Below are 11378 nucleotides of genomic sequence, written 5' to 3' on the forward strand. Positions count from 1 at the left end.
AAATCAATAAAATAATCACCAAAAATGCACAACCTAAGGCATTGGATTCTGGCCTGATTTATATCAGCTTTTCACCATTAAACTCCATAGACTTAACTGAAATTACTCCTGCTTTACACTGGTGTAAGAAAAAGGATCAAGCTCATTGTTTGTTTTTTTAATTTTTTTGTTTACATTCCAATGGAACAGTAAACACTGTGCATGGGGGGGAAAAAAGACGTTGCTAATGATGTGGCATGAGAGTAGCCGTTGTTTGACGATGACATCACATTGGTATCTGAATTTTACAGACCAGTGTAAAACTAAAAATGTTTTAATAGAAACATTCTAACATGACATTATAAAACCAACATGCCACAGTGTGATGCAAAGAAATCTGATTTTTGCAGTTCCACTGACAAATCATTTGTGCTCTGCTCCCATGTTTTTGTATCGCCAAGGATTATATCCTCATGCTACATAGCTGCTGTCAAGGCTGATTCCCCACTCTGGCACTTCGAGTGCAGAAGTGGGGGGCCCGCAAGGATTCTAAAAATTATACCGGCCACTCCAGGCTGGTATTAAACTCCCAAGGTTACAGCTTCTCTCTGACCTTGGATGGGTAGCTGCTGCCACCACCCAAGTGCAAAAACCCCTTGGGACCCAGGAAGATACACTTGGGAATTCCTCCCTGTGGAAGGAGCTGAGAAAGAAAACAAAGGAAATCAGCTGTTGCCACCAGCTAATTAAACAACGTGCACAAACGTCTTAGGACACAAAAACCCAATCCTGTTCTTAACAAAGGTAAATTTTATTAAAAACAAAAAGAAAGAAAATACATCTGGAACTTAGGCTATTGCTAGACTTAAAAAAGGCAAATATAATAATTAAGCATCAAGAATGGTTTTCTTGAGGCCCAGCTTCATGGTTGCAAGCAAAACAAAAGCATTTGGGGGTTAGCACAGAGGAGTCCACAAGCCTAAAAGAAAAAAGCCTAATCGCATCTTCCTAGACATTTGCTGATCTACGTACATATCTGGGGTTTTCACTAAGTAGTTTCTAGGTATGAGCTGATGATTTTTCATACCTGGCTTAAAGTTTTTTACAGCATAGTCCCAGCCCTGTCCCTGCTCTCCAGGAGAACAACTACAGACAGAGAGAAAGTATTTTCCCCCAATTTTAAAAAGTTCTAGCCCTTCCATTGGCTCTTTTGGTCAGGTGCCCACTCCATTCCTTTTACCTATGGGCTTTTTTAACCCTTTACATGTAAAGCAAGTAGAGAACAGTTACTAACAGGAATTTTGTAGCTAACTTGCTGGCTGGGTGTCCATAAAAGGCCGCTACTCCCGCTTCATTTATCACAGCTGCTTAGCTATTATTACTATTATCTTTAATTCAAAGTCTTCTCTTGTTTTAATATAAACAGCTTCACTATATGAGTAATCTTCTGTTACACAGGAGTTTTATAGCAAGCATCTTTAAAATACATTTGTTTTGTCTGGCATTATGGGTCTGGTCCAATGACTATTGAAGTCAATGCAAACCTTATGTTGCCTAATTAAAGAGATGCATAAGGTAGCCAAAAATCTAAGCTTTGGAGAAACATTTGTTTTACAAACTGTAACATTAACATTTTAATATTCATGTTCTAAATGAAAAGGTTTTGGTTAAGTTTAAACGTTCCCCTTCAGAGTTAGACAACTCCAAGATCACATCACTGCACTAGTGCATGAGAACTGTAATGTGAACATGCTCAGAAACAAAAGTGAAGCTTCAGAGTAGCAGCCATGTTAGTCTGTATCCGCAAAAAGAACAGGAGTACTTGTGGCACCTTAGAGACTAACAAATTTATTTGAGCATAAGCTTTCGTGGACTACAGCCCACTTCTTTGGATGCATGGAATGGAACATATATTGAGGAGATATATATACACATACAGAGAGCATGAAAAGGTGGGAGTTGTCTTACCAACTCTGAGAGTGAAGCTGACATTTCTTTAAAATGGTGAAATGCATGAACAGTGATAAGCAAATTAGATTGTTAAAGGGTCAGATTCTTAGCTGAGATTAATTTGGTTTCAGTGGGGTTCTGCTGACACACCAGCTGAGAATCTACCTCTTAAAATTTTCTCAGCAGTAATAAGGTCTTAGGTTGGCAACACAAGAAAGTGATTTTTTTTAAAAGAAATATTAACCTGACAGTGGCCCTTTAAACACATGATTCATAATCACAAGTGAGTGTCAGCTTCCCTTCCCATCCATGTCTTGAGGACAAATTCTTTGCTTCACAAAATTTTGGCAAATGCCTTTCTCCTTGGTATTACAAACGCTGTCTAATGGATGGGGGCACTGCAGGTGATTCTATTTGTTATGAATGAATACTGCTTTGTTTGTTTCTATTCAGGAAGTTTGGTGCACTTTCTCTGTCTATGAGTAAGAAGGCTCCATTCCTGCATCAGGATCTGCATTTCAATGGGACCTGCTTGGGTCTGCTATAGTGATCCAGACATAGGATAGGGACTTATATATGTGAAAAGCAGCAATAGTCCAGTTACTCCTTCTCTGCCCCCTACTGGCCATACCCTCACAAAGCACACACTATCGTGTTTCAGTGATACGGTTTTGTCAGGTTTTTATTTGACTCAAATCACTGCTGCAGTGTTAATACAAGCTTTTGTTCCAGCCTATTGTATATCGATTCTTGTAATTATGCCCTTTCCCAAACTACATTACACACAATTATTGCTGGTTTAAAATGCCATTACACTGTATGTGTCCTGGTATCGGGAAAATAAATAAAGGAAACTCATTCTGGAGAGCGGCCTGTACTTCCAGGAAGACCTTTTATGGATTAGAAAGCCTGGCAGCATTTGTATTTTCTCATGTCACTGGTTAGCCTCTGAGGGGATCATTCTGAACATCATGCCAAATACTTACTCACCTCAGCTACTCCTGTCCTGGATAACTCAGATTTTAAAGAGCAATGTGTAGCAGGAGTCCAATGTTCTAATCCCATTCTTCGTTCATTGACTGGATTTATACACTGAACTCTTAGACCTTGTTTTGAAAAGGGAGGGTGAAATCCTGGCCCTACTGAAGTCAATGGGAGTTTTGCCATTGATTTCAATGGGGCCAGGATTTCACCCAGTGTGGGAGACAAGAGAAATGTTCCTCCATAGGAGCTAAATGTGTGCTTTCCTTGTAGATATGGGAGAGTTGTCCTAGATTTTTTTTTCCAGGTTAATTGGCTGTAATTTGTTTGATCAAATGCTTGTTTAACCCAGTTTGCCTGGAACCCAAGTGCAGTTTTTAGGATCCAATTCTGCAGTTCTTACTCAGCCTGGGGGAAACTCCCCCTCTGCAAAGGGCCAGTGTGTGGCTTAAACCCTTGAGTTCAGTGAATGTAAGCAAGTGCCTATGCCTTGTGTTGGCCTTCTGCACATGGGTGAATTTCACCCTCTTTACTCAGGTAAAACTCCCATAGACTTCAATGGTATTTCAGGCTGTACTTTCCCCAGCTTCATTCTGATCCATCAGGTGTATAGCAAAGTCACACCCCAGTAAGCATAACATTTTCATATGAACATGGCACCTAGAGTTTAAGATCTTGATTCAGCCAGGTCCTTAAGCACGGGCATCACACTAAGAATGTGCTTCATCCTATTGAAATGTATGGAACTACTTCCTGGCTAAAGTTAAGCAGGTGCTTAAGTGCCTGGCTGAATCAGGGCCTAGCTGCATATAAGGATCAGTGTAGCACTGTCCTCTGTAATGCAATGTGAAGTTCTTCCCTGTGCTAAATGGCTGGACTAGGTCCAGCAGACTGATTCTATGTGCCGTGAATGAGTCTCCATTGTCCATCCCTCTTAGTTTCGCACTAGTTACTTTCTACCTTTTGGTCTGATCCTGTGAGGTGCTGAACACCAGCAGCTCCCACTGACCTCTTGGGATCAGGCCCTTTGTTCCTAGCATCTGCAATGTCAAATCTGTCTGGTATCTGACTTGCTAGACAGGGGCCCTGGGGGAGCACAGTTTGCATCACTGATAGTTCCCGCTGAGGAGGAGAGAAAGCAAAGGAGAAACGGGCCTGGAGTGTTCAGCTGGACTGAGCCTCATGGTTTAAAAATAAGCCCCCTCCCCCCCCTCGCCCCCAGTTATCAATCTAGTCTTGCCAATAGTGAAGATCATCCTGAAACTTCACAGCATCCTGTGCATATTATCAAGCAGTAAGAATAAAATTCACCCCTTTGCAGAGAGCCAGCACAAGTCCATTGCACTACCTCCTCCTGGGGGCATTCTGTGTCAGAAAATTAAAAATTCGATGCACGTTTTAAAATTCTGCAAATTTTATTTGGCAAAATAACACTACATAATCATGCCAGTTCCATTCATTTTTGTAATTTATTTCAAAATACCTGTCAGCAAATAGGTATTATATATGGAGATATACCTATCTCATAGAGCTGGAAGGGACCCTGAAAGGTCATCAAGTCCAGCCCCCTGCCTTCACTAGCAGGACCAAGTACTGATTTTGCCCTAACTCCCTAGGTGGCCCCTTAAGGATTGAACTCACAATTCTGGGTTTAGCAGGCTAATGCTCAAACCACTGAGCTGTGTCTGTAACAATACAAACCCACAAAAATTCCCCCAGGAGTAGAGAGATAGAGAAACCTCTATGACAACCCAGTTCATAGACTCATAGACTTTAAGGCCAGAAAGGACCATCATGATCATCTAGTCTGACCTCCTGCACATTGCAGGCCACAGAACCTCACCCCCTGTACTAGACCTCTAAACTCTGACTGAGCTACTGAAGTCCTCAAATCATGATATAAAGTCTTCATGTTGCAGAGAATCCACCATTTACACTTCTTTAAACCTGCAAGTGACCTGTGCCTTTTGCAGAAGAAGGAAAAGTGCCCTCCCCACCCCCCTCAGGTCTCCACCAATCTGACCCATGGGAAAATTCCTTCCTGACCACAAATATGGTGATCAGTTAGACCTTGAGCATGTGGGCAAGACCCACCAGCAAGACACTTGGAAAAGAACTCTCTGTAGTAACTCAGAGCCCTCCCCATCTAGTGTCCCATCTCCAGCCATTGGGGATATTTGCTACTAGCAGTCCCATGTCAGTTATATGCTACTGCAGGCAGTTTCATCACACCATCCTGTCCATAAATTTATCAAGCTTGGTCTTGAAGCCAGTTAGCTTTTTTGCCCCCACTGCTCCCCCTGAAAGCCTGCTCCAGAACTTCACTCCTCTGGTGGTTAGAAACCTTTGTCTAATTTCAAGCCTAAACTTGCTGATGGCCAGTTTATAGCCATTTGTTCTGGTGTCAATGTTGGCACAACTTAAATAACTTCCTGTTTCTCTGCCCCCTTTCTTCCCCCCAGAGCCCAGCTGGGGGGGGCAGACACCCACAACCCCTCCCCCAAGGGCCCACCTGCAGAGCCCCCCTGCCAATACACCCAAACACCCTGCCCCCCCCTTGCCCAGACACCTGTCCTCCTCCTCCCCACCCTGAGCCCAGGGATCCAGAGATAGAAACAACCTAATGCTTGGTCCCAGGCTTGCACAGTTTCCTGCACATCACTGTCTCCTTCCCTCAGGGCATGCTGGGACCTCCAGCTGCCAGGAACCCTCCAGCTCCCATCTCCCGCCCCCGCCCCAAGCAGTGTCTTCTATGTGCGAGCTGGGCTCTGCTGAGTCCAGTGGCACCTAGTGGTGGCTAGCAACACTGCAGCCCATTTCTATGGGAGAAAGGAAATTCTGCGTGCACAATATTAATTTCTGCAAAATTTTGCATTGTGCAGTGGCACAGAATTTCCCCAGGAGTAACTACCCCAGTCTCACTGATATTCATCTGTTGGGTCTGTTCTCTGATTGGCTGGCTGCTGTATCCAACCAATGACAGCACACTTTTCAAACTGGCATGTATAACTCAACATTTGCACGATTGTTGGCTGGTTTTTCGATCTGTAATTCACCTTCAATGAATATTTATGCTTATAATGGGCTTAAAAGTTGGATCTAAAGCCCATCATGTCCAGGGAGACTTTCCATTGACTTCAATGGCCTTTGGATCAGGCCCTTGTTGATTATTCATGCTAGCACAGATCATTCACCAGAATATTCAATTAAATGAAAAAAGGGGTGCAAACCCATAAGAAGCAAATGCATAAACAATTTTGAATGAATATTCATATATCTTTTGCTGTATTCTTCCAGCACTAGTGCTTTCTACAGTAGCCGCTACTATAGTAGTGGTAGAAGAGATTTCTGCATGCAAATAAACCATGTTGCAAATTCATTAGTGTAACTGCTGCTCGGTTGCTAGCTGAGATGCTGGGTCTGATTTAGGGCATTGTGACACTTAGCAACAAACTCAGCTTTACTGAGCAGGTGGCTGAGCCAAAATAGTACAGGAGTTAGCAGTTAACTGAAATAATAACAAGCAAATAGCAGTCAGAATAGTCTTCTTTATCTATTTGTTAAAGCAGCCCCGGGGAAGATCACCTGTGAACCAGGTACTCCCACATGACATCAGATCAAAATACACTCAATCCAGATATCTTCCTCTGCACAGACAGGAAAGTGCTCTCGTGTTAAGATGATCTCGGAGTTTGACAAATAGACGAGTTACCTGTGGCACTGGAGAACTCATTTGGGTGTCTTGCCTGTTCAGTGGCTTTTTAACAAGTCAATCCTCAAGTCCCACAGAAGCACTTGAGCCTCAGGCTGCCTACCACATCTGTTGTACTTGGTCTGCCCTCACTTTAAGGGCTATAGTGTTGTGCTATTCTTGTGGTGCAGGTTTTTTGACTGACTGGGAGGCAGTGGCCTGGTTCTTAGGTTGGTCTGTGGGAGCATTTGTACCCACAACAAAAAAACTTCAAAAACAGACTCCAAAGAGACACTGCTGAACTCGAATTAATATGCAAATTAGATACAATTAACTCTGGCCTAAACAGAGACTGGGAATGGTTGGGTCATTACACTAATTGAATCTATTTCCCTACATTAAGTTCTCCTCACACCTTCTATGGGTCATCTTAATTATCACTTCAAAAGGTTTTTTTTCCTCCTGCTGATGATAGCTCATCTCAATTGATTAGACTTTTCCTGTTGGTATGCATACTTCCACCTTTTCATGTTCTCTGTATGTATAAATATCTCCTGTCTGTGTGTTCCATTCTATGCATCCGAAGAAGTGAGCTGTAGCTCACGAAAGCTCATGCTAAAATAAATTTGTTAGTCTCTAAGGTGCCACAAGTTCTCCTGTTCTTTGTACCCACTCTGTTATTCTGGGGGCCTCATTTCCCTCCTTCCCATTCACACAGATGAAATTCACCCCTGTGCAGAGGGGCAGATAAGGGATGGGTTAAGAAAAAATCACCCCACTTTTGAGGGATTAAGTGATATACAGTCATTGTGCTTGTCCCCGGCCTAACAATGAATATTAGCTAGGCATAGTAACTTCTGCACCCCAGCACAAAACATGTGGCAGAGAGCGGACAGCCTGAAGCTACCGTAGTGCTGCAAAATGCCCCAAAATGTCACAGCCTTTACGTTCTCCCCAGGGGAAGATCGTGCCGCTCCTGCTAGAAAATGATGACCTGATGTGTTCGAGTACAAGAGAACTAGATTCAAGCAGTAGCAGAGCCAGCATCTAATAACAAAGTTAAGCATTTTTGGTGCTATATATTCAGTTGTACGCTGTCTTTGTTACTTGCTGTTTTGTTTACAGTATTGGTTTCTGGGCTAAAGGTTAGAGGGGAATCAGAAGGTCGGGATTCAAATCTCTGCTATTCAATTATGTGGCCTTGAGTAAGCAACTTTTCTGTGCATCTGCAAAATGTGGATAGTAATACATACTTGTCATGAAGATTAGCACTTGTGAGACTTAAAATATGTCTGTGAAGCACATCGGGATAACTGGCTGAAAGCTTAGTGATCATACAAAAGTGAGGGGGGGTTGGTGCAGTAGCTAATACTGTTGCCTATGGGTGCTAGGAGCAGTTATGCTGGTGATCTATATCCTTGGTGGTGAATTCTGACGGCCATGGAGATCCCCGGTGCAAAGCCTGTGTACCTGGCCTTTGTACTAGGCTCCAGGGTTAGGACAAATTTTTCATCCATGACTGGTGATTTTTGGGCACCCAACTTGAGCCACCTGAAAGGGGCCTGATTTTCCAAGGGCAGGTGCTCCGCACTGTCTGAGAATCAGGACTTTTTTTAAAGGGGTCTCAAGTTGGGCATCCAAAATCACCAGCCACATTTGAAAATGTTGACCCTTTGTGTTTACAAAGTGCTGCATAAGTGCTGAGCATCATTATTATTTCCACAACAAATCAATTGTGATAACTCAGAGGATTATGATTTCAAGTAGGGAACAACAGCAGGAGCAGAGGAACACTTACCCATGCCATTACCCATTATCAGTATATCATGAAGAAGGCAAATATAGAAGACATGACACGGGTGAATAGTCTGCTTTGGTTATTTTAAGTTTTCCATAAGATGTAAGCAAGTCTTTAAACTCAGTCAGGCATCCACATCACATCCACCAGGGCAGGGAATTCAACAAACGAGCAGAGAATCCAAAGGGCCAAGTCCCAGCTGATGAGATGATTCACATCATGCAAGGAATATTCAAGTGTTCCATTGAAGCTGAGCACAGAGATCAAGCAGGGACACAGGCAGAAGCAGCACTCCTAAGAAAGCAGGAAGAAGGCTGCACAAAGTCTCCTATCGGTGTTATGGATAATGGACCAAATTTGACCCTGCTGTAAGTGGGGATAGCATAATTTTGCTTACATCAGTGCTGCATTTGGCCACTGCGAGCTATTCATTTGTATGGCTTTTTAGCGGCAGCACTTTTCATTTTCAAAGTGCAATAAAAACATTGCAGTTAACCCTCACAACACCTATGTGAGGAAAGTGGGTATTATTCTCCCCAGAGTACAGAGGAGGGAGGGGAGGTAAGTGAGGCATACAGCAATTAAAGCCTATATTTTCAAAAGTGGCCTCTGATTTTGTGTGCTTCTGTTTTTGTGGCCCTCAAACAGAGACATCTTAAAGTGGCCTAAACTTACGAGGGCAGGTACGCAACACTCCCTGAAACTGATGCTCATTTCAGGTATCTCAAGATGGCTATCCAAAAATTGAAGCACGAGAAATTTAATTATATGGGTTACACTAGTGCCTGGAGTCCTCAAGCAAGTCTGGGCCTGCATTGTGCTAGGTACTGTACTAACATCAAGCTCCAAAAAGCTTACAATCTAAAGCGATAAGACAAGGGGAAAAGAGGCACAGAGAGGTGAAGTGACTTGCCTGAGGTCACACAGCAGGGCAGAGGAAGAGCAGGAAATAGAACCCAGTTCTCCTGTGTCCTTGAGTAGTGTCTGCTGCACCAGGATGACTCCAATTAATGGCTAATGGCTGAAAATGTCTAACTAAACACCTTACTAAAGGCCATAACGGGTACGTTTAGACTGCAAAGAAAAAACCTGTGGCTCCAAGTCTCAGAGCCCACATCAATTGACTTGGGCTCGTGGGGTTTGGCTTGCTGGGCTTAAAATAGCAGTGTAGATGTTCCCAAATCTCCAGAAGAACGTATAGATTAATATTCAGAATCCATGATACTGGATCTCACTACACATCTCGTTTATTTCGATGTTGAAAACTTGTCTATGTATTGATATTTCAAAATCAATGTTAATTTCAAAGAAAATCAATCTGTAAAACTTGAGAATCAGTACACTGAAAAACTGAGTGTAGTAGAGAGAGCCTGGAGCACTGGGCCTGATGCAATATCTGAGGACTGAACCAGAGGCTGTGAACCAAAGTCAAGCCACATAGTCAAGCAGATGCTGACAAGTTTATTGTCCAGTACATGAACTTGGCAAAGTTGTTGCTAGTGTACTAGACACTAGATATTTACGTAAATATATTCCAGCTAGTACAGATAACTTGAATGCAGACTTGTTCAAGGTAAATCCTGAGTTAACAGCATCTATTTGGCCCCTCTATTTACATCTGTCTGGGAAAGGGAAAAAGTGCCAGATGAATGGACCAGTGGGGTTACAGTGAAGATACCCAGAGGTGAAAGTAAGCTGGTCCGGTCCGGTCCGGCATACCAGCAAGAGCCTGTACGCCGTGCCAGACCGCATCGGCTTCTGCAGCAGGGATTTAAAGGGCTCTGCAGGGAGCCCCGAGCCCTTTAAATCCCGGCACGAAGCTCCAGCGGCCGGTCTGGGGCCAGCATTTAAAGCGCTCCTCCGAGCTTCCCGGCGTGGCGGGGAGCCCGGAGGAGCCCTTTAAATCCCGGCCCTGGCCAGCTCCGGCTGAGCCCTTTAAAATGCCCGGTGGAGCCCTTTAAATGCCAGCCCCGGCCCACAGCTCCTCATCGGCTTCTGTGGTGGGGATTTAAAGGGCTCTGCGGGGAGCCCCGAGCCCTTTAAATCCCGGCCCGCACTTCCAGCGGCCGGGCCGTGGTGGGGAGCCCGGAGGAGCCCTTTAAATCCCGCCCACAGCTTTGGCAGCCGGGCTGGGGCCAGCATTTAAAGGGCTCGGAGCTCCACGGTGGCTGGAGGCTCGGGCCCTTTAGTTCGCCCCGCGGGCTACCAGCCACCTCTGAGGCTGGGAGCCCCCTGCGTGATTTAAAGGCCCTGGGACTCCCAGCCACAGCTGGTGCCCCAGGGCCTTTAAATCTTGAGGCCCCGCCTCTTCCGGTTGAGGCCACGCCTCTTCCAGATGAGGCCACCCCCCCGGACTCCGGCCGTACCAGTAAGTCCTGTGAGTTACTTTCACCCCTGAAGATACCAAAGAAAGGAACTCTCAGCGATTGTAATAACTGGCATGGTATCACACTTTTATCTGTGCCAAGCCAAGTATTGTGTAAGATCATAGTCCAGCATATATCAGAGGCAGTTGGTAGCATTCTCAGAAAAGAGCAAGTTGGTTTTAGGAAAGGGTGTGGATGCACAGACCAGATTTTCACTCTACAAAACGTAATAGAACAATGCTCAGAATGGCAAAGGCAACTCTACATAAACTTCATAGACTTTGAGAAGGCTTTTGATAGCATTCACAGGACCAGTCTATGGTGCATTCTGCGGGCACATGGAATCCCCCTCTGTAGACTCAACATCATCAAAAGCTTCTATTCCAACTTTACATGCAGTGTCGATCACAGTGAGCTCAGTTTTGAAGTCAAAACAGTATGTCAGGGTTATGTCATGTCTGCAATCCTCTTCAACATTGCTATCGACTGGATAATGCAGGGTACAACAGAAGACATGCCAAGAGGCATTAAATGGGCACCCTTCTCATCCCTTGAAAACATAGACTTTGCAGATGATCTTCATCTCCTATCACATACCCAACACCACATACAA

The sequence above is a fragment of the Mauremys reevesii genome, linkage group 2 (genome assembly GCF_016161935.1).
Source record: "Mauremys reevesii isolate NIE-2019 linkage group 2, ASM1616193v1, whole genome shotgun sequence".
Taxonomy (NCBI): domain Eukaryota; kingdom Metazoa; phylum Chordata; order Testudines; family Geoemydidae; genus Mauremys; species Mauremys reevesii.